Genomic DNA, 621 nt, shown 5'->3' on the forward strand with positions numbered 1-621 from the left:
GCATTCGGTATGATTTGCCTATACTCAGGTTATTTACGGTACAATATATGGAAGTATCACTTACTAAACACAATTCCTGCTCTCATAAGCTCAGCTGTGTGTCCCAGTATGATTAAATTGATGGATAAAGCACGAATTCCATGGATGGCACTCATGGAGTCTTCATTTGACGCCCGCTCGCTGAATAACTTTCCAGCGTTCTTGACGATCGAGAATGAGAGCAAAACTCGATTAACATGTTCCACTGAAATAAAGCAGGGAAAGAAAGACAATGCACAGCATAAGTGGTCTGGTGGTTATGCTTTCAAACTTTTCTGCAAGTAACTAGTGTTTTCTGTGCCAGTTGCTACTGCTTCAAAAAAAAAACGACCCCCCTGCTCATCGAGAGCGCCTGTGTTGTGCTGTTCCTGTTTTTATTCGAAAGCACCCCAGCCTGCAGAAAACAGATATCAGACGAAACTGAGCAGGAAGGGGGGCGGGGAGGGGCATTCTCCGCACGCTACCACTGCTGTGTCCGGGTGGCTGGAGATTTTTCAGGCTGCGAAAGTGCAGCTCTTTTCTCCAACCACCTTTCTTTCGCTGTACATAGCGCGAAAAGTAAAATTGATTTATTTATTTATT

This window comes from Dermacentor variabilis, unplaced genomic scaffold (genome assembly GCF_050947875.1).
Source record: "Dermacentor variabilis isolate Ectoservices unplaced genomic scaffold, ASM5094787v1 scaffold_18, whole genome shotgun sequence".
In the NCBI taxonomy this organism is placed as follows: Eukaryota; Metazoa; Arthropoda; class Arachnida; order Ixodida; family Ixodidae; genus Dermacentor; species Dermacentor variabilis.